This window comes from Panulirus ornatus, chromosome 37, assembly GCF_036320965.1.
Source record: "Panulirus ornatus isolate Po-2019 chromosome 37, ASM3632096v1, whole genome shotgun sequence".
NCBI classification, from domain to species: domain Eukaryota; kingdom Metazoa; phylum Arthropoda; class Malacostraca; order Decapoda; family Palinuridae; genus Panulirus; species Panulirus ornatus.
The window spans coordinates 18,796,738-18,820,046 of record NC_092260.1 but is presented as its reverse complement, the minus strand read 5'-3'; the positions used below and the strand labels follow the sequence as shown (position 1 = coordinate 18,820,046).

Genomic DNA, 23,309 nt, shown 5'->3' with positions numbered 1-23,309 from the left:
CCACACGAGAGAGACATCCGTCAAATAAAGGACACCCAGATATCGATAGGCATCACCAAATAGGAGACATCCACCATGACACCCACGAGACAAATGACATCCGCCACACACGGATGACATTTACCACCTGGATGACATCCCTCAGAAAGGAGTCGAGTCTCCAATGACTAGCGTCTCCAAATGATACTACCACGTACACCAGTTGTGAAGTCGGGTGACGATAGTGTAGCGCAGGAGACGTGACGTTCTGTGTCTTGGTGGGGATTATCTCTGTCTCTCCAGGTCCGAAAAAACTCCGTCTCGGTACGGCATAGCTCCGTCTCGGTCCAAAACACCTCTGTCTCGGTCCGGAACACCTCTGTCTCGCTTCGTAACACCAATGTCTCGCTTCGTAACACCGCTGTCTCGGTTCAAAACACCATTGTCTCAGTTCGGAACACTCCCCCTGTCCCGGTCCGAAACATTTCTGCCCTTGGTTCGAAAACCCCCTGTCCTGGCTCGGGACACCTTTGTCGCTCTGGCTATCCGGTAATAAACTCTCAGATCATCTGCCTCTCGGACGAACATTTGTCTCTCGTTACATTTTCAGTTGTTGGGCTTTGATCCTCCTATTTCCTCTCTGATTCCTCGTCGAATGACTTCAATTTCCCGGGCAATCTGGGCAATTATAGATGGCTGCCAGATATTCTCTTCCAGATATTCCAAATCATGATTCAAGTTTCTGCGAAAACATTTTCTAATTCTTTCTTCATTTCGCATTTCTATTTTGATGGTAATCAAAAACGTGTATGTAATAATACATCACAAGAAAATGGAGTATGGCTTTTGAAATATATGATTATATGACCCCCTGGAGCTTACCCTGACACTCTCTAAGTCCTCCTTCGACTGAGTATACACACGCATCACTACAGTACTCCCACACACACGGGTGCCACTCTAACGCCCGCGCAGTGCCGGAGAGAAGTTCCTTCCTCACCCTCCTACAGTACTCCCACGAGCAAGTATTCCTCCCACGTTCATCCGATCCACAAGAGGTTAATGTTCACACGACCCACAGTTCTCCCACACCCACGTGCATCACAAGCTTCCACCCGCCCACGGTACTCCGCCGCGCACGCCGCTCGCCAAGATACGCCCTTCCACATGCCCACAGTTGCCCGACCCAAGACACCCACGCTATTCCTAAGAGACGACTCTCCACATGCCCCCACCACCTTCCTTATCGAAAATACCCGTCCTACATCCGGGAGATTACCACATGATGCACCTCATTAATCACACACACACACACACACACACACACACACACACACACACACACACAATGTCCCTGCTGGTGTCAACACCTCACTTCGTCACTCCGGCAGTGTCATCACCTCACCTCATCACTGCCAGTGTGGCCAGCTGGCCTCACCACCCCGCCCTCCTCCCAGCCAGGGTTAAGGCCCTGGTCGTACCACTTGGTTAAGAGTGAGAGCTACCGGAGGAGCCGAAGAAGTCCGGATAAGGACAAAAGACGACGATCTTCAATGGAGAATTATGTCGTAAAACGTCATGAACGTCTGGTCAACGTGTTTGCCATGTGTGGACTACTACATGGGTGCTCAGTGCATTATTCATCATGCCAATCCCCCACACTAATAACCTCTGTGAAGGAAGTTGTAGTTTGTGTGTATGACCGATACACCTTAACACCTGGCGACTCGCAAGGTCGCTTACTTACTTAGACGTTCATCATGAGAAAGAAAACGTACATTTATTCTTTTGTCTCTAATTATAATGAATATCATGAACCTCTATCTGGATGATTTTAAGTGGCTCTGAAACTCATTACAACTCATTATTACTACCTCATCTACGAGGACGTTAAAGACTACGTTTTGTTGGTCGATTCATAAAGGATTTTACGAGTTGAAATTGGTATTATATATATATATATATATATATATATATATATATATATATATATATATATATATATATATATATATATATATATTTCTTTTTCTTTCAAACTATTCGCCATTTCCCGCGTTAGCGAGGTAGCGTTAAGAACAGAGGACTGGGCCTTGGAGGGAATATCCTCACCTGGCCCCCTTCTCTGTTCCTTGTTTTGGAAAATTAAAAAAAAAAAAAACGAGAGGGGAAGATTTCCAGCCCCCCGCTCCCTCCCCTTTTAGTCGCCTTCTACGACACGCAGGGAATACGTGGGAAGTATTCTTTCTCCCCTATCCCCTATATATATATATATATATATATATATATATATATATTCTATTCCGTATTCAATATTGCCACTCAGAAATTTCCATCATTTACCGAATGTAGTTCTGTAGGCGTGCGTTATGTGTATGGAGTCGGGATACCTTTCAGATTAGGCCTGCCTCCCTCTCCCCGGCCACTCCAAGTACATCAGAAAGAATAAAGCTTATTCTTCACCCTCACTGTGTAAGGTCAACAGGTCACGTAACACAAGAACCTCCCACAGCCTGGGGACAAGTGTGTGTGTGTGTGTGTGTGTGTGTGTGTGTGTGTGTGTGTGTGTGTAGGGGGGGGGGAGAGGCTGAAGAGGGCGTGGGAGGGAGGGGTATGAAAGGCGTGGGAAGGAGCGGAGTGAAGTGTGATGCGCTGACGTTTGTACTTGGGGTGTGGCTGGTGTTTTACGGTGAACTTGTGGAGGTGGTAGGATGACCGTGTTAGCGAGGTAGATTATCAGGATGTGTGTGTGTGTGTGTGTGTGTGTGTGTGTGTGTGTGTGTGTGTGTGTGTGTGGGAGGGGGGTAGGTACTGAGATGTGTTACAACATAGGGATAAGTGTTTTGAAATGACAGTACGTGTGGTCATGTAGCAATGCCACCAAGGAAAAAAACCTAACCAGCAGATATCATGATGACCTGAAAACTGCCGTTGCCAGGCCAAAGTCTGGATCATCGACGTTCAAGTGATACATCTTCCCCCAAAGATGATCTCTGGCCGCAACCTCCACTCGTTGGAGAAGTCTGACTCAAAATCACGAAGGACGTCTAAATGTTTTCATGATGGGCAAACACACCGGGAAAACACCCCTACTGTCTTACATTACACACGCACATACACATATATAAACATGACTGCAATTCAAGTGGTATTCCGGTATACTCGAGAAGCACCAAATTCCAGTGACGTGGGAAGTTATAATCGTTTGTTTTGAAGTCAGACTATCATTCAACGCGAAGGATGATACACGAGAACATTAATACTCCGAGCATCTCTCACTTAAAGGGCATCGCCCAGGACGAAGCAAATCCATCTAACTGACGGAATAAACAGAAATTATGATAATTACTGCGTTTATATACGATACATTTCCAGAATTCCGTGCACTGAAAATTAGCTGAGGCTCATATTTCCCAAAGCAGCTTTTATATGATAATATATCAAATATAGGCCAAGTTATCCGATCGCCCCTTCGAATCCTCACAATGTATTAGGGCCAAATCAGGTACCTAAAGAATTAAACACCTCGTGAGGGTTAACCCACTTAGTTCAATCAGAGCAGCCAAAGAGCGAGTCTTGTCACCAAAAGGCGTGAACACGTAGCCTGCTCCCCAGATGAGATGGTGCGCCCGGGTTATGAACCGACTGGCGGCGTCGCGTGGCAATCTGGCGTCCAGAGTCCTGGTGGGTCACGTAGTTGAGAGAGAGAGAGAGAGAGAGAGAGAGAGAGAGAGAGAGAGAGAGAGAGAGAGAGAGAGAGACGGCGCGTCTCTCCGAATGAGAACCTGCAGAAGTTAAATCTCCAGGGAGGAATAAAGGCAAGGGGGGCGGGGAGATCGCTTCGACAGATAGATTATAGAAGTATGGGGAACCGAAGGACGCACTGCAGAGTAGCTGTCTTGTAAGGGACATGCACTCCATCTGGTCTGCATGACAATGAGCCCTGAAAAGGGGTCGAGAGTATGAGTGACTAAATCAATTATTCTAATTCGAATAATCACCGTGATTCAAGAATATCATATAACAGCTTTGCCTTGTTTATACGTATGAAATATAATGAGAGAACAAGGTCTTAACAAGAGAGTTTCAGCATTTCAAAGCGTAAGCGATAAAACAAAGGACTGTGTGTATTTAGGAAAGCGACTCCAAGAATCTATGACGACTTTTGAAAGTTTGATGATTGTTTTTACAAAGGGAATTTCATATCAGTACCTCAATATACGAGCAAGCAAGAACTAATAAAAAGCAATAAAGAAGAGTGATTTCATAACATAATATGTCTCAATGTGTCGCAATTATGGGCTAGTTTTGCACATTGGTGCAGAAGGGACGTAGGAATTAAGTATAATAAAGAAATAGATGTATCAATGAAACGAGCAAAAGTTGTAAGAATACAGTCCTTCCCCCATTATGATCAGAGTAACATTACATCGTCACAATTCTCGTCTTTATAATAAGAGTCTGCTAACACCAGAACGGCGTCAGCAGCAAACAGGAACTGAGCCACCTCCTTTCCCCCCCACTACCGCCAAAAGACTGCAGAACCGAACCTCTCTCCAAGACCCGCATCTACATCCTCACTACCCCATCCATAAACAGATTAAAACAGCCTAGGGGACAACACATACCCTTGCGGCAGAACCACCTTCACCAGGAACAAATCCTCCTCTCTTCTTACTCGCATTAATCTCTTGATTGAAACTCTCTCTGCTTCTAATCTCTCTCCTTCCACACCATAACCTTACACAGATCACCTCTATAAACCCTATCATGACGCGTGTGTGTGTGTGTGTGTGTGTGTGTGTGTGTGTGTGTGTGTGTGTGTGTGTGTGTGTGTGTGTGTCTGACAAGCTGTTCCTACACACACACACACACACACACACACACACACAATTCCAAAGGCAGACAACTTGCCTGTGACAACACCAGCTCCGCTGCCACCACTCTCGCTAATTACACTAAATGAGGACATTTTACTACAGCTTGCTAATCCCTACCACTCGCTGCCCTTAATCATTTCCGGATTAACGATCATCAGAGGATTGGGCTTTGTGTTGCCAAGTCAGCGGCACAACAAACGCATAATAATTCTAAACAAATCCATGGTTATCTAACTCTTCGTGGATGGGGACATCCCTTCCTCCGCCTGTGTGGCGAGCATCACACAGACCAGTGGTGGAATCCTGACCAAACTGTGTGGGAATGAACTTCACAAACACACACACACACACAAGAGTCAGTCACCCACTATGACGACGGTCAGATCCTCATCCTTCTCTCTGCCTGGTGGGGTCTGAACGATGTGTCCAGATACGTTTATTAATCAACGATTCAAATACTGACGGCATGAGAGAGGAGGAGGAGGAGGGACACTGCAAGCCAACCGTCTAACTGCATAGTCAGTGATGAAAGTTCTCTGAACCTACTACCAATAGATTTACCAATATACTTCTGCAGGATCCCCTTTCCCAGCACATCCAAGGGCTTTTAACCAGCTACTTCCTCTTCTCATTCTTGCATCACATCCATAAGAAGTGGTGAGAACTATCTAAATAAAGCTGACGTCGTGACTTCCCTGTGAAGACAAATGGGCTCTCACGGAACACGCGAGTGTGCGGTGTATGATGAGGTAATGTCAGGGGGACGGGAATGTTAAGCCACGGGTCATAATTCTCGAGACCCGTCACTTCCCACCGGCAAGGCCCAGCTGGGACTTGTGCCCCGCGTGTGTCAGTCCAGCCAGCTGGAAATGGACGCCACGTCCACGTAATTTGTGTATCGTGGTGGCTCAACGGAATGCCAACCACGTCGTTCCCTAATGCACTGTCGTTAACCCTCCCAACCTCCCTTTTTTTTTCCTTTCGTTTTCCTTTTTACGTTTTGATGAAGGTTCTGGGCACGGATTTCTCGACAGAGTCTTTCTATGAGCCATAAAATAGAATGAATAAACAAATAAAAGTAGAATTAATCTAAGGGATTGTAAGAAAGTGGGAAAACACACAGAAAAAAGGGAGGAAGGAGGGAGGGAGGGGCTCGTGACTGCTCGTAAGGACACGAACGGGTGTAATATTCCAAAGCTTAGCGATGTAGGAAAAGGAAACAAGATGTCACAACAGCTTTACCCTCGAGTCATTACCGGCCACACAGCAATCAAGATACGCACTGACTCGCCGAGTATTACGAGGGGTGTAGCTCACGGCGATGGTACGGACGAAGTCAGTTCTCGCAAGTGGATCTAGTTTTAACGTAATATCTGGAGGAGTGATCAGCTGAACTGCTTCGGGAACAACTCTTTTGTCAAGTATTTAGAAACTACAACTACCTTAAATGTGACAGTCCAGCACTCCATGCCAGGACGAGTCAATCCTTTCAATAACAGGAGCAACCTTAAAGCACAGGTATGCATACATAACGTCGCTAATACGTTTTGGATGAAATGTATAAGTTGGTACAAAAGACAAGAGAGAGAGAGAGAGAGAGAGAGAGAGAGAGAGAGAGAGAGAGAGAGAGAGAGAGAGAGAGAGAGAGAGAGAGAGAGAGAGAGAGAGAGAGAGAGAGAGAGAGATCCCGAACACGGGATCGAGACTGTGGTTCCACAGAGTCGCACAAGTAACGTGCTGGAGTGAACGTTCTCGTCCTCAAATACGCGCATGAAAGTGCGTGCGTGCGTGCTAGTGGGCGCAATTCACAACCAATGATTTCTTGTAAATGGACCATAGAATGGGAGAGAGAGAGAGAGAGAGAGAGAGAGAGAGAGAGAGAGAGAGAGAGAGAGAGAGAGAGAGAGATGGAAAACAAATGTTCGAGATGAAGACGGAAGCCAACAGAAACCGCCTGGCTGACTAGGAACAAAGAACCCTCCCACACCAGACCCATAGACTCAGCCTGACTGTCCCCTAAGCAGCTGCCCCTTAGTGGCAATTGACTTTCCGGAACTTTGGAAAGCCATCCAGGGAAGACAAAGAACTCGGCATCGAACGGGGAAAAAAAAAAGCAGATGACAATAGAAACAAATCAGCGTGCTTACTCCAAAAGGAATTCAAATACATTCTCAATACGTGTATGCTACGCTAAGCACTTGGATACTTTCCCCCCAGAGGGTTCAAACAAGCATGAAGAACGATCATCCGCAAACCAGATATGCCAGATGCAGACACGGAGAACCATCGCCAAACTGCCCTCCTGGAAATCCCAGGAAAAACTTTCTGAAAGAATGATAATTCTTGGGTTAGTAGGTGCACACCAGGGAAAATAACAACTTCTTATAACCGAGATCAATACGGCTTCCGGAGGGGCAAAACCACCACTTCAGCAATTGCGGTCGCACGCAAAGAATGAGAGTGAGGAAAAAAAACTGGTAATTCCAGAGGACAGGGAATAAATTGTACAGTTATACAAAGAGATATGGGCAAAGTCTTTGACAAAAGCGTGAACTAATGTCCTGCAACACGAACGACCACAGCTAGGCATGCCAGAGACCAACCGAGACAATACCGTGGGACCCTCTGCACCAACGCATTGCAGATGTCATCACCAACTCTGTGACGTCACCCCGATTTCCGCGGGATCCTACAGGGCAACGTTCTACCACCAACACTTATTCATAACTTACACAGATGGGATTCCCCCCATCAGCTGGTGTCAAAAGCAAGTAGGTGACGACACGCCAGTAGTAGTCCCGAACGATTCTCCTCCAGAACATACAATCGTTTAGCGCAGTCAGAGACTACCAGGCTAAACAAATTCGTAAAGACTGGAAGATAAAAACGAACACAAAAAAGTCACTACATTGGTGCTAGAGAGAATAAGGAATCAAACCCATCGATATAATCACAGAAGGTAACAAGGAAGCGCCCAAGAAGGATGCAACATCCTGGGTTGCACATTAACATCAAGAGTTTTGTTAACAGATCCTATCAAGAAGAGATCCGCACGAGGAAAAGCATCCCTGACTAGTCTGTACAGATTCTGGCACCTCCCGGACAGCCATAAAAATCTCACCAGGTCAAAGCCGTGATCATAGCTATCCAAACCCGTTCACCTATTCTAACATTCCTCGCCTCGCATTCACGCATGCTGAAGTTGTAAGAGATATATACAAAGTAAGGCTTTACGATTCGTCGCCAAACGAGGAATTCCTCCTTCTTTGAAAACAGTAGAATAGCAACACGAGCGACTCTACAGATTAAACCAGTCGGTTCGTATGAAACGTAAGAGGAGCAGCCCTAAAGCACTGGAGAGACGTGAACACAACGATCACGCAAAGTACAGAAGAGTTCGAGACCCTAACAACAGTACAAATACGGAACACCCTTGGTTCCCTCGAAGCCTCAAAGCACACACACACACACAATGAGTGAGGTTCAGCTCAGTTTAGAAAATTCTCCTTCCACTAAACAAAATATACAACATTACATATACAACCCCAAGCTGCCGGGATATCAACATAAGGCACCCAAAAAAACTTGCTTCCAGAAAATCACCCACATTCATCAGAATCTTTGACCATAAACACACACACACACACACACACACGTACACACACACACACACACACACACACACAAACACACACCCTTCTACCTTTTCTATTTCAAACTATTATTCCCCCGACCTATCCCTTCTTCATCTCCCCTCACTACGCTACTGAGAGAGAGAGAGAGAGAGAGAGAGAGAGAGAGAGAGAGAGAGAGAGAGAGAGAGAGAGAGAGAGAGAGAGAGGTTATTAGACATGACGTACTCAGCCTTGGATTCAGGTAGTGCTCTCTTGCTTCGCTCGCTTGTGTATACTGTTTGGCTAACCTCCCTCGGAGGTGACGACGGGCGGGGGGAGGTGTGGGCAGATGGGCTGTGAGGCGAGGGGCGGGGAGGGGTAAGGGGCGGGGAGGGGTAAGAGGGATAAAACGATATTGGTGGAAACAGCAAGGAAAGGAGGGTTATAGAAGAGGTTGTAAAGGAAGGGGAGGTGATGAAAGGAAAGGGAAAGGAAGAAACGAGATGAACGAGATGGAGATGGAAGAGGAGGAAGTGAGGGAAAGGATGAGAGAGGTTGATGGGAAGGAAGTATTGAGAAAATGGGGAGCGTGGTCCGGGAGGGGGGGGGGGGGAAGATAAACGAGAAAATGTCGAAGTGGGTGAAGATAAAAATGAAGGAAACATCGACCATAAGTCCGAGGAAGTAAACTGTAGTAGGTGAGAGACTGGTCAAGACCTGTTGGCTGCAGGAGACACAGGGAACAAAACAGGATCGAGTCCTTCGGCCTGGACATGGGCAGCAGCAGCCGGCTCACACTGTGGCCAACCCTGCTGTTCACCCCCTTCCCCCACCCTCCTCTTACTTTTTCGGGGTGGTCGATAAATGGATACCTGGCGTAAACTGGGCAACGTAAACTGCAGAAAGCCCCGACCCTGCTGAGAACACAGTACCCACGATCGGTACTCTAAACAAAATAAAACTGTTTGACGGGGAATAGAGCGAGGAGCTTGTGGGGTGGGTGGGTGGGAGGAAGGAAATGTCTGGGGGTAAACACTCAAGCTTGGCCTTTATATAAACCACGTCATCAGGTATTCGCGAACCGTCCCACACACGATAACAGACCGTAAGAGGGCGTTTTACGCACAACAGACTTTTGTTTACTAGGATGGGGTTATTGCCCTTCTAAAAACACTAACATCAAAATATAACATCAAAATATAGAGAAATTTGGTCCATCGCCTCTTAACAAGCAGTCAGTAACAACAGTTTTGCCAAACGCCTACATGTGCTTAGGAGTGAAAAAGAGACGAATGAGACGAAGACTGAACAAAGAAAATAAGAGCTTTAAGTAATGTCTCCTGGCAGAAAAAACAAATGTCAAAAGATGAAGGGAGACACGATGTAAGTGACAGTGTGATGCTCTTTGATGCCAGGGGTGGCGAGGTAAGGTGTGTGTGTGTGTGTGTGTGTGTGTGTGTGTGTGTGGGCACCGCTTGGGAACCCTACCAGGATGCTGTTACTGATGATCGCTTCTTTACCATCTCGTTATCGGAGAGAGAGAGAAGAAACTAGTCATAGATATGATGGTGGTTCAAACAACCACAACCTGACGAATACATCATCAGCGACAACCTTCACAACCACTTCTGTCAGCGACACAATAAAACCTGCTGACCCACTTTCACTCAAAAATTCACAACGTGTACCTAAAGGTTGACAGTGTTCTAAAAATATACTCATCTAAAATTACTCACCAATATCATTATTGGAATCAAGCGACGTCACCACGGCACACGAAAACTTATGACGAGTTCCAACTTTTCACATTCCCACGCGACGCCAAGTTTTCAAGTTCAAAGAGAGGGGGAGAGAGAGAGAGGGAGAGATCGAGCGAGCGCGCGAGTTGCTCCCCTCCGTGCAGCGCGCACCTCCAACCAGCACGAGATCCAGTTGACAACTGGTGGACGGGTAGTGGGTACACCCTCTCCACACACCCCCTGGCCACATGCGCTACGCTTCACCCCGAAATCTTTGATAATAACAATCCCTCGACTCCTCCTGCTTTTACGTCGTGTGATTATCAATTGCTAACCACAAACTGAGGGTGTAATGCCGTCTGATTTTATAGTTACTATGGGTCTGTTTGCCTGAAATGAAGTACCTGGCCCTCTTAAATGGTGATCAGTAGAAGAATCAAAAACGAAAGGTTTTAGTTTAGCTCTCGGTGGATCTTTTCCGGGAAAGGATTCTTTTTATTACTTTTTTTTTTTTTTGTCTTTTTCGGCGAAGGAGCTAACTAGCTCCTGTGTATGGCTGGGACCCTAAGCGTTAACAACGTCTGTCTTCACCACACACACATTCCCCTCCTCCTCCTCCTCCTCCCTCCCTTCTCGTGCTACTGACCTGGCCAGGCCAGGTCGAGTCAACAGAGCCTCACTGTGATCATGGTACATTTAGGGTATGCAACGTGTGTGCGACCTAGGGATTGTGGTTTTTGCGGGTCAGGCTTTGTAACTTCGTAAAAACTGACTGATTACATAACGAGTGTGGAACAGAGCGCGCAGTACGTGCGCGCGTGTGTGTATGTGTGTAGGGAGGAGGCCCCCTGTGGCGATGACAAAGGTGTGGCAGAGACCTTGCGTGGACTGTGTAAACCTTTGATAGTAATGACGCTGGTAAACACCGCAATGTCTTTTCTAAACGGGCGAGGTTGACGCTGTGGTAATTAGCGCAATTACCAATACCCTGGCAATCTGGTGATCATGTTACGAGGGCATGACACGTATGGCATCTGCATTTCCCGTTAATGACTGCGCCCGGTGAACGGATCATATCCATGTTGGCTTACGGTATGTGAACGACATAAATTTGATCACGACTGAACGACCCCCTGAGCACCACGACGTGACCCTAATCACGATCCTGAGCACCACGTGATACTGAGCACGACGACACGACCCCTGAGCACCACGGCATGACCCTGATATCACGTATCATAGGTCATGCCACATACCCAAAGGTCGTCCCGTCGAACACAGGGGGTTAAGCTCTGAAACTCAAGAGGAGCAACCGAGACGTTCCTGCACAGGATTTGGCCAAGGCTGATGGTTCTCACTCAGAGTATGACACCTCAAATTGTTGTCTCAAGAAAGTTTTTGTTTTTTCCTAATAAAGTAAGGGAAACATGTTCAGTACTACAATTCTTTTTTTTTTTTTTTTTTTTACCAACAGACAGATACCACACCCTAATGAGACTAAATTGCCAGGCAGTTTTACTGAAGGAGGTGAAATCACGAATTGTAGCTTATTGACCATTGGGTAGTTCGGAGGTATTCCTGTGTCGTACACCTTCACTGAAGAATAAGATGCATATTAAACACATATTGCCACTTCATCACATAAAAAAAACAATAATATACAGTGACTTTTTGGCTACTACGTAAAGATTTAAGAGCCATTTGTACGGTAGGAACGTGTAAGATGTTAAAATTATACATGAAGAAAGTAATTTCAAGTTTCATATGTTAATCTTTTTGTTCCGTTGGCGGTTGTAACTTGACGGTGACAGCCTTCTATAACCCTGGCAGCCGAGACTGGTTGTTATAACTTGACGGTGACAGCCTTCTATAACCCTGGCAATCGAGACTGGTTGTTATAACTTGATGATGACAGCCTTCCATAACCCTGGCAATCGAGACTGGTTGTTATAACGACGTCAGCAACCTTCCATAACCCTGGCAACCAGTACGTCAAGGACCTTTAAACGACCCAATAACAACTAACCAGGCGAACCAATCATCAACACACTGATCATCCGCTGGGAGGCAAATTACCAAATATAGTTTGTCCTCCATAACTATTCATGACAAGATCTTTCCAAATATAACTCCGGCCTTATACGTCAGCGGAGAGGGATGCGCCCGGGAAAGGTCAGGACTGTGTCGACTTGAAAAAAAAAAAAAAACCCGCTACCGGATACTGAGCGGCGCCGAGAAAGGAAACTTTTAATTTTGTTGGACGAGGCGATCCCAACCCACCCACCCTCCCCCTGCGTCGTGTCGCCGACGTCTCACGGGAATATTTGGGTCCTCGCGGCATCGGCGGCGGTGTGTGGGGCAAGATAACAGACGCCGCCACAACGCTCAGTCCGCCAACCCACACCCATCTCCACCTACCTCCCCTCATTCTCTCTCTACTCGAGATAACATCTCTCCTGTCTATCGATCCATTCACGTGATGCATGTGCGAAACTATGGCTCAAAAAGGGGAGAGAACGACATGCATGTATGTATGTATAAAGATATATGGACAATCACATGTTTACCAAATGGCGTCCTAGCTTCGTCTCTTCGATGTATATCAACTGACTGTTATATTTCTCTCTTGTGTCTCCCCTGATGATGTGATTATTACACGAAAGTGCACTTGGGAACTTTTCGTGTTTCATTTTCCCCGTAGACTCATAGGAATATATATATATCCAGAGAGAGAGAGAGAGAGAGAGAGAGAGAGAGAGAGAGAGAGAGAGAGAGAGAGAGAGAGAGAGAGAGAACCATCACCACGAGCAAAAGCCAGACAGTAACAACGATAGTGAAGAACACGCCTCCCATCTCGAGGCTTCGAACCCTGGCAATAACCCCCTCTGAACACCGCTGCGCCACGCTGCAGGGAATACTCGCCGTTTGACACCTCGCAAAACTTAAGACTGTAAAGCAGCAGTTCAAACAGGCATGGGGAACTATCGTAAATCTTCTTCTCTCTCTCTCTCTCTCTCTCTCTCTCTCTCTCTCTCTCTCTCTCTCTCTCTCCTTGTCTCCCTTCTATTGCACCATAGGACCGCTACGGCGAGGCAATAGACAGAACCGAACTTCGGGCGCCGCTATGATGTTCGCCCTATTTTTATCTCCAATAAAGGTAATCGATCGACACGTCTGAGACACTGGGCTGCTTGACTCGCTCTGCGCCCCAGGTGTGCTGTTACGTGGAGAGAGAGAGAGAGAGAGAGAGAGAGAGAGAGAGAGAGAGAGAGAGAGAGAGAGAGAGAGAGAGAGAGAGGGGAAAATCACAAGAAGAACGAGATGTTAGTTTCCTATAAGTAAAAAAAAAAAAGATGAATGAATAGAAGAAGTTAGAGAATTACACTTCACGATCTTTCTTTCGTGTGACATATGATGAGTCATCACTATTTCATATAATGAGTTATCACTATTACATATAATGGGTTACCACTATTACATATAATGGGTTATCACTATTACATATAATGGGTTGTCAGTATTACATATAATGGGTTATTACTATTACATATAATGGGTTGTCAGTATTACATATAATGGGTTGTCACTATTACATACAATGGGTTGTCACTATTACGTATAATGGGCTGTTACTATTACATACAATGGGCTGTCACTATTACATAAAATGGATTGTCCCTATTACATATAATGGGATATTACTATTACATATAATGGGTTATTACTAATACATATAATGGGTTGTCACTATCATATACAATGGGTTGTCACTATTACATACGACGGGTTGTCACTATTACATATAATGGATTGTCACTATTACATATAGTGGGTTTACATCAACATACATAAAACCTAGGACAGTTCTGGGGGTTGCCGCAGTTTCGAGGGCTACGCTTCAATCAGGAGCAGGGAAATACTGTATTTACTATGCAGTGAGAAGGCCCTCGACAAGAGACCATACTCCCGGTGACACGGCCTCGCAAGAAGGTGACTTCAGGCTCCCGGCACAACCAGAGGCAGGCCTCGGGAGCCTAACAAACACCCAAATGGTTAGCCGTAACATAAGCTCAGTCGAGGGACTTGGTTCCTCTTGTTCTGAGATAACTGGATAAGAAATTACGTCGTTTTCAGCTCTGGCGAGTGCGAGGGAGTGAGGGAGGAGGGTCGGCTTGGGCAACAGACACGAGTCCGTAATTGATGTCTTTCATCTATTCTAACGTTGCCTGATTGCTCCCTCCCTCACTACCTGATGGAGACGGAGGCTTCACACACACTTGGGCTGTGCGTCAGGATCAAGAGACCAAAGAGAAAGGAAATTCAGTCTGATTATATTGTGGGGTGGGGGGAACCGGAACTTTCCAGAACTGGTAGTTTTAACAGCGGTACGATCCTTCGGCACGACGGCACGATCCTTCAGGCACGACGATACGATCCTTCAGCACTATGGTACCATCCTTGAGCACGACGGTACGATTCTTCAGCATGACGGTACGATTCTTCAGCACGTCGGTACGATTCCTCAGCACGAAGGTACGATCCTTGAGCACGACGGTACGATTCTTCAGCATGACGGTACGATTCTTCAGCACGTCGGTACGATTCCTCAGCACGAAGGTACGATCCTTGAGCACGACGGTACGATTCTTCAGCACGACGAAACGATCCTTCGGCACTAACGGTACGATCCTAGAGCACGGCGGTACGATCCATCAGCACGAAGGTACGATCCCCAGAGCACAAGGGTACGATCCTTCAGCACAATGTTACGATCTTTGAGCACAACGGTGCGATATACGTCCCTTGGATATGATGGTATGACCTTTGACATAACACTTAAAGGTCAGGTCAAAGACTAGGATGTCATACCATAAGGGAACCGTCGCGCTCAAGGGTTCATACCGTCGTGCTCAGGGGTTCATATCGTCGTTCTCAAGTGTTCATATCGTCGAGCTCAAGGGTTCATATAGCCGTGGTCAAGGGTTCGTACCGTCGTGTTCAAAAGGTTCAAATATTGGTGTCGGGAAGTCGGCGACATCAAGATGCCGCGGGGATGAAGCTTCATAAAAACTTTACCTTCGATTCTCGGTTATACGATAAGGTTTATGGCAGACAGTGTGTGTGTGTGTGTGTGTGTGTGTGTGTGTGTGTGTGTGTGTGTGTGTGTGTGAAACATCTTTCTATGACCTCAGTCATCTCCTCTTCGTCCACAGCATCACCCCTCGCGTTTGCCTGTACACACACGAAATAGATAAAAGAAATGCCAACACCTGCACTGCTGGTTTCCACACACACACACACAGAGCTTAACCCCACTTTCATTATTAAGGGAAATATGTAATAATGGCGGCTGAGATATCATGTTTTCAATAAACCTCGCCTGTGAACCAACTATTTTTATCGATGTACTTACGTATTCCACACGCTAAACGGCATAACCCAAGGCAGGCTAGGCAACACCCATGTGGCGCGTGGACTCACGGTCGAAAGCGCGACGCCCAGCGCGAAAGGCTCTTGCAAAATGTTTTATTAGACGTTAGAAAATAAAATGTGTACATGTATTTTTTTCCCCTTCCCCCCCACACACACCCGCCCCCTCCCTCTGTCACAAAATGAACCTTGATAAAAGAATTATTTTTTTTCTCTCCCTCCACCCACTCGTTCTTTTCCCCGAGTTATCACTGGTTGGCTGGTGGCGCCATTACGACGACGAAGACTATCTGCGTGATGAAGGGAGGGTTGGGGGTGAGGAGGAAATCAGGTGGGAGGGAATGAGGGAGGATGGTAGAGGTGAGCGTTGGGTGTGGCTGGTTGGTTACCCTTGTAACACACTGGTCCTGAGCAGTTTGAATATAAGGTCCCACTCAGAGTTACCCAAGACCAAAGATCTATATAAGCTCAAAGCTTTTCCCTCGGATCCCGAAGATTCTTTGACTAAAGATCATCAAGATCAGAAAAGACAGATGAGACTCAACGTATTTACCCTGGGAACCGTGCAGTGTCCGAGGATTGCACTGTATTACCCCCCAAAAAGATCAAAGACTCGCAAAAAAAAAACCCAAACACCCGATTTCTAGTGAACTCTGGGACCAAGAAGTTCAAAGAAAACCAAACACCCGATTTTTAGTGAACTCTGGGACCAAGAAGGTCAAGGAAAACCAAACACCCAATTTCTAGTGAACTCTGGGACCAAGAAGTTCAAAGGCCGAAAAAAAACTAAGCCTTCAGACGAAACATCCACAAGATCTAAGAATTCCCAAGGCATCGAAATCCTTAAAACCTAATATCCGCAGTCAGTGGTTTCCAGGTTATCTGCTGCATTGCCGTCTGGCCACAAAAGGAGGAAGGTAATCCCTGGTAGGAAGAAGCGAGAGAGGTAGGATTCCAGTGTCTTGCGAGGAACGGCTTTCTGTATGAGATGAGGCGGAGGGGATGAAACCATAGCTCGGAGTCTTAACCATTCGAGTCTGTCTCTTCGCGTGACGGACGTGTTAGGGGAGCGATACGCTACTGTTCGTTGCTTGGTGTAACGGTTGTGAATTTTTCTTTTTTTTTTTACTTAATCCACCTTCGAGTGCTGCAGGATTGTTCTATATACGTATCCTCTTTCATAAAGATTCTACTGGGGAAACAACAGCCATGAGCATTTGTGGTTAATCGCTGTAAAAAGAGTAATTATTCCAAAGCACACCTTTTATAACTGGATTCTGGCATCCATTTCAGGGTAAATGGTTAAATGGTTCTACACTTACATTCGAGAACATATGTAATAATTAGATACAGAAGGTGTTATATAATTCAACAATGATGATGAATTCGCATATATATATATATATATATATATATATATATACACGAGTTTACATTCTTCGCCCGGTCTGCGCAGGACGACCCAGGTCATCATCACTACACCACCACAGGCAACACTGACTGACCTTTGACTTACTCATTACAGCTCAGGCCAAAGGTTAAATTTTATATTTCCCACTGACACACACACACACACACACACGACACCATCATTGTTATACTGGCATACATGTAAAAAGTATATTTGAGCCAATCACGAAAAACCCAACAACGAGGAACACGCTCAATGAATACACAGATTGATGTTGCGATAGGCTTTTTGATGGCTGTCTACAATAACATGTTGAGATAGATAGACAGACAAAATAAATAATATGTGTGTGTGTGTGAGAGAGAGAGAGAGAGAGAGAGAGAGAGAGAGAGAGAGAGAGAGAGAGAGAGAGAGAGAGAGAGAGACTATACCATCCCACTTTCACAGGTCCCTGAACCCTCCCGCAGCTCTGGCTTATGACAGGTCGTCTCGAGACAACAATAATACCACGGGTGAGGAAGATGTACACACACACACACACACACACACATACACACACATACACACGCGCGCGCGTTATTCGCAATACTTCCCTTGCCAGGTGGAGCCGCGCCAGATGGTAAGCTGCCAGCGTGAGTCAGAGCCACCTGGCTTACCTGTTCACACTCTACCTATCAGAGAAAAATATTCCCCACGAAATATTTCCATGCGACTTCCCCATGTGGGGGGGGGCGCCAAATTTCCTCTATGGTCTCTCTCTCTCTCTCTCTCTCTCTCTCTCTCTCTCTCTCTCTCTCTCTCTCTCTCTCTCTCTCTCTCTCTCGGGGAGTTTGGGGGTTCCTGCACCTCACACTCTCTCCTGCCGAATTCTTTCCGTTGTCTTGGTTCTTTACCACGAAGGAAAACTTTCGTGGAAAAAAGATCTTTTAAAGTGCGAGTTCCGTCGAGGAACTTTGGGGGGAGAGAGAGAGAGAGAGAGAGAGAGAGAGAGAGAGAGAGAGAGAGAGAGAGAGAGAGAGAGAGAGAGAGAGAGAGAGAGAGAGAGAGAGAGAGCAGTCGCCAAGCTGACCCACCGCCTCTTAGGTCACTGCGACGACAGGATCCTCGACCGATGGGGGCGTTACGACCTTCGGGTCATGGTGGTAAGATGACCTTTAAAGTAGGTTGGCCTTGATCTCTGACCTCACTCTTGAGGGAGAGGCGATCATACCTCAAGGCCGTCCGTACCTTAGCGTTCAAATATAGTACCTTAGCATTCAAAGATCGTACCTCAGCATGCAAAGATCGTACCTCAGCGTTCAAAGATCGCACCTTAGCGTTCAAAGATCGTGCCATCATCTCCAAGGGAATTAAAGGAATAAACAGTTCGTCAAATAGAAAAAAATAAAGTGAATGAATGAATTAACTATTTCCGGAGTTACATTTGCAATTTACTCGCATCCATTGTATTCATCGAGTGGCAACGTCAACACAAGAGCTCTACTCATTACACGCCTTTGATAATATTCACATTATGTGACGTAATTACGTCACTCACTTCGTAGTGCAGCAACAGCGTTATAGTGTCTGGAATGACGCGGGGCAAAAAAAGACAACAATGAACGAAAACGATAATTTTCTCCTCCATTCTGGACCCCCAGAACACATCTTGGCAGGGACGACTTATCTAAATAGTTCCCCAGTACAGGAACTGGATGGACCATACCACATTTCAAAACATATCTGAAAGTGAAGCTGGTTGAGCCAAGACCACTTCGCAGACACATCACTGAATGGAGTTACATACAGGTCGGAACACCTGAGGTATATACACTCCTGCAGCCAAGAGGCATAGTTATCCACCAAAAAAAGCCGCTGCTAAAACCGTCATGTTCGTTCCTCCGCTGAAATACCTTTAGAAAAACATCGCCATTGAATGAGTGCTTTTTAATCTATTCCGACACGTTTTCTTGAGCAGGTACATCGTCGGCGGGGCTGGAGACCCGTCACTCTGTGCTTGTTTACTCATGACGCCGGGTATAATTTTTCGCGTTCAGGAAGCATGACTGTGTTTATCATGTCTGCTACATCTACTGCCGTGTCTACCTTACTGTGTCGGGTACTGACAATGTGATTTCCCTCACCGTTGATACCCTTATAGGAGATAGACATCACCTGTATAGGGCAGCGGGAGCGTGGATGGTCGTAGTAATTATCGTGAACATACGAAGGCTGTGTTCGGGAGCTGTTTTCTTCTGTCGGTGATAACCTGATGCTGACGGCCTCGGCGACCCTGAGAGTATGGTAGGCCTAATGGCTCCCACCAAACCAGTCAACTGGATAGAGAGGCGAGGGAGCCGTTCGTGGGACAAGGGCGTGTGCAAGGGCGGAGGCCTGGAGGGTCTTAAAAAACAGTAATCGGATAGAAACGCTTCTCACATCTGTGTATTCCATTTTCTGTTCATATCAAAGGAAATACGGGTACCACAGAAATCGAATGACAATAACTCCCAGAAAGAAAACGGAAACTTGAAATTTCAACATTCATAACAGGGAGGCTTTAGAAAATCGTCCAGAAAATGGCCCTTTCAAAAGAGACATCAAAGGTGTTCTTAATTCTACTTCAATATACGTTAACTGTATTGCTCCTGCAAGGCCCGTGTGTGCCGTGAGAGCGTGTGGGAATTTTGAATGATCTTAAACGCCTGAAGAAAGGATATCAAGTATTTTTCTTCTCGACTGACGATTTCAAAATACAAATGGGTCGCCCTTAATGACCCACCCCACTGGTCGTCAGTCGATGGGGCCTAAAGCTGAAAGAACCAACGAACAAAGCCTAGCCGATGCGACGGCTTGCGGTCCACATAACATGCTACATTTCCCGCGGGTGCCACTTCTCTTTCGTTCTAACGTACAGAACGCTTAAGGTAATTTAGGTAGTTATTGTACGCAGACTGGGTTTTTGCGTATTCCACTAGTATTACGTGGCAGCTTGCGCATGACTGATGGCCTCTTGTCTCAGCGTTATATACTCTCTTGTACGTTTCTCTACTAGAGTGTGCGATCCAATGAATGAAACTGAAGCCGAGTGGAGAATATCCTAAGATCTCTCTCTCGAAGGCATTCCCTGTAAGGATGAATTCCCAAAGTAACGTAATATCTCGGTAGCGATGAGGAACGGGCGGGCACCAACTCGTAGATCTTCACGGTCAGAAAAATAAGAAATACAGGTTTCTAGATGTAAATCACATACGCCGTTGCTTAATGTGCGAGTGAGGGTCAAATGATTAGAATTCCATTCTCAATCATCCAATCACCATACGTTATAATGCTTTCCTTGTTTACCCACGTTGTGGTGAAAAAAAAACAGTACTTAATGAATTCTTTTCTCAAATTCGTTTATCTTACATGCTTTCCTTCCCCTCCTGAAACCTGAGCGTATTTCAAAAATTCATCCGAAACGTTTTGGAGACAAAATATTTTGTTTTAAAAGTTTGCGCAGCACACACGCCTGAGGGAAATCATTTCTTGGCGGTTCTTTGGTGTATGATGTATTACACGTCACACATGCGGGAGTGTAAGCGTCAAAGAAACAGATCTATATCTCAAGCAATTTCTTTTTCCCTGCCCAACTAAATACAAATGAATTTAGGTTATTTCCTACGTGATTTCAGATCATTTATAAAATAGGCATAATTACGATAGTTAATGATGCATAAAACCATTCTTATGCCCAAGGCAAGTGTGGATTTTTTTTCCCTTATGTTTACACTTCCTGAAAAATATGATCCGGTTTTATCCCTTGAAACTAAAGGCAAACTTCAAAGACCTACCCTGAACCATTCTATAAATAACCCCCTTTTAAGTTTACGTCGTTTGGCGGTTTGAAATCGTTCTTCGTGGTTTTATTCTGTTGTGTTTTTTGATTTTGGTATACAATGAAATCTTGTGAGCTTTTCTTTAAAGACCGTGTCATCGATCATTCTGTGATCGATCCACAGGAAATCCTACGCGTAACTCATCAGAATGGGTGGCCATTAATCCCTCTTATGTTCATTAGCAATCGCACGACAGATGGCAACTGCCTGACATACTGCCCTGTAATGGGCAAAATCAATTGGAAGTATCCTTTACTTTGGTTATTCGTTAGTACCCAATTAAGCTACGTCTTTGGTTACTCTAGTCCTTCGTGACAGACCGAACAGGCAACGTCAATGTCAGCGATTACTCTTTGATTTTTTCGTCGCTAACCACACAGGTGACCTCACGGTCATTGCAAACTCGACCCCATATTAGATAAAACACACGTTTGCAGCCGGTCACTCCGGGGTACTTGAGGCAAAAGTACTGTAACCATTGCTAAAAACTACCGAAACAAAAATTCAAAAGGTAACGAATTCGATATTCATACGATATTCATATGATATTCAAAGGGGCATTAAGCTTACGTGAGGTATTCCCTTAAAGATTACCGAATACTGCAAAGGACTAGACTGGGTGGGTGTCTACACTATGCAGACCCTTCACATCCCTACCTCAATCATCCTCTTCTCGCTACTATTCTTTCTTAATCTCCTTCTCCTTCCCTACCCTTTCATCTTACTCTATACCCATTTCCCCCACACGTTAATCCAACTCTTTGCGTTCCCTCCCATATTTCCCTCTCTACCCTGCCTCCCCAAGGTTCCCCTCACGCATCACAACTCTGAGTTTCCCCTCCTCCGCCCAGCGTTGGAAACGTCAGCCCGGATGTGTGCGAGTGGGTGTGTGGGAATCCCCGAAGGAAGACGAAGTGCCGGCCACTGACCGTTTACGCTGGACTCTTCCAGGTTTAGGGTTAACCTCTGAGAAAAAAAAAAAGAAATGCTTCGAAATGTCTTATAATGAAGCCGGATGTCTATATCTACTTATCCATCTATCAGTCTATCTAAATACACAAAAGTAGATAGACAGATAGATAGACACACAGAAAGATTGACGAGGCAATATAAAAGGGTGATAGAAATAGACCCATTCCTGTCCCAGGATCCCCTATCATGAGGCATCTGCAGCTCTCAGGAAACCAGCCGCGGCCACTTGGTGGGATCAAATTTAGGAAGTAAAGAGCTCTTAAGGGCTTGTCTTGGAAGGGTGGGGGCAGGGCGATGAAGCAGATGTTCGACAACATCAGCACGGAGTTATGCCTTAGGCATAAAGGGTCATGTGACGTGCTGAAACAGCATTTATAAAGTTATGGAGGCAGGAGTTGTTCTGGGAGCGTGCGAGAAAGTGTGACTCTTACATGTCTTGGACGTGCAGTTTCAAAAGGTGTACGTCTGGTGTATTTAAGTTTAAGTAACTGGGTTGGAGGTACGGGGAACGGAGGGTGATTGTTCTAGTGAGAGTCGTTGGGGTGGGACGTGATCTGTGGGTACACGTTGCTGAAGTGTGAAGCAAGAATGAACTCAATATTTCTATGTGCGAGGTTATGAAGTGTTATGGGTGCGAAAGGGGTTAGCGATATTGCATACACACGAGCATACTGAAGCGGGATTTTACGGGAAGTAATTCTGTTTTGTTGTCAAATTGTTGAATGTGGCTGTTAAGCGACCAGCGATTGTTACGTGTGTTCTGTCTTGTGTGATTCTTAATTCTTATATGTCTGCTTTTGAAAGGATGGATGAGCAAGCAGGTGAGGCTTTACGGTGATGCCTGGTATGTGGGAAATATCGTACTTGAAATTTAGTCGAGTTTGGTGTTTTGTCGAATGGAAGCGGCTGACCACTCACGAGTAATGGAAGGGCGGCGGGTTGGGCTGATCTCTTTCAAGGTTTAACAAGATGGACGAGGATTTTTGTGGAGATGGAAACATTGTGTTGCATGCCAATGTTCTAACTGTTGATACAGTGTAGCGCCAGGTCGTTCTGATGTAAATCTGTGGTCTGCTGTATACGAGAAGATTCTTACATCATGGTTCGAATGGGGTGAGAGAGAAACTGAAGAGGGGTGGAGAAAGAACTGCTCCCTGGGGAACTCCATTGCATAGCATAAGGATTTTGGAGGTGAAGTCTTTGTGGATGACTTTGGCACTGTGACCAGCTGTAATGCTGGCCAGCTTTTATTTTATTTCCTTTTTATTTTGTGGAGATTTTTGCCAAGGATCTTCTGTGTGTGGATGTGTCAGGGAACGATGTCGAAGGCTTTAATGATATCTACTGTTACTAGTTCTGTGCGGGTGGTAGGTTGTGGCTTGTTACCAACACTGTGATGCTTCATGACAGAACAAATTGACAAAAGA

General features: G+C 45.7%; 1 protein-coding gene across 3 annotated transcripts in view; it reads right to left on the bottom strand.

Annotated features, from left to right (window-relative positions):
• The window catches only part of LOC139760557 (gastrin/cholecystokinin type B receptor), a 280,378-nt gene that overhangs the window by 218,031 nt on the left and 39,038 nt on the right, over positions 1 to 23,309 (bottom strand). For 2 of the 3 annotated variants that reach the window (XM_071683897.1, XM_071683899.1), the window contains exon 1: positions 10,210 to 10,388. The exons of the other annotated variant lie outside the window; for it this stretch is intronic. The gene's annotated coding sequence lies outside the window, so the exon portion shown is untranslated. Of the gene's footprint in view, positions 1 to 10,209; positions 10,389 to 23,309 lie in introns of those variants that run through there. 3 annotated transcript variants of the gene reach the window in all.